Source organism: Microcebus murinus, chromosome 15 (genome assembly GCF_040939455.1).
Source record: "Microcebus murinus isolate Inina chromosome 15, M.murinus_Inina_mat1.0, whole genome shotgun sequence".
In the NCBI taxonomy this organism is placed as follows: Eukaryota; Metazoa; Chordata; class Mammalia; order Primates; family Cheirogaleidae; genus Microcebus; species Microcebus murinus.
Genome location: NC_134118.1, coordinates 83926 through 84336, shown reverse-complemented (window position 1 = coordinate 84336; position 411 = coordinate 83926). Strand labels below are relative to the sequence as shown.

General features: G+C 69.8%; 1 pseudogene; it reads left to right on the top strand.

The window, feature by feature from the left end:
- Positions 1-292: 292 nt before the first annotated feature.
- On the top strand, positions 293-411 carry LOC142876675 (uncharacterized; annotated as a pseudogene).

The following is a 411-nucleotide window of genomic DNA, read 5'->3' as shown; positions in this document are numbered from 1 at the left end:
GCAAGGAGAGGAGGGGGGCTTGAAGGTCTCCACCTTGGCGGGTCCAGCCGTGGAGGCGCATCTTGTGTGAGTGTGAGTGAGTGAGTGAGTGTGAGTGTGAGTGTGTGTGTATACAGAGACAGCCCCCAACCCCGGCCCGCCCCGCCTGTCACCCCCGTCCCTCGGAGCCCGCGGGACCCGGCCGGCGAACTCAACAGGCCCGACCCGGCGCGGGGCCTGGGGCGGGGGGAGGAGGCGGCGGGGAAGCGCAGAGAGGCTCGGCTTCTTGAGCGGGGCAGGGGCGCCCTCCGCCGTCCACGGCCACACCACCCCGAACGCGCCCGATCCCGTCTGGTCTCGGAAGCTAAGCAGGCTCGGGCCTGGTTAGAACTTGGATGGGAGACCGCCCGGGAATACCGGGTGCCGTAGGCT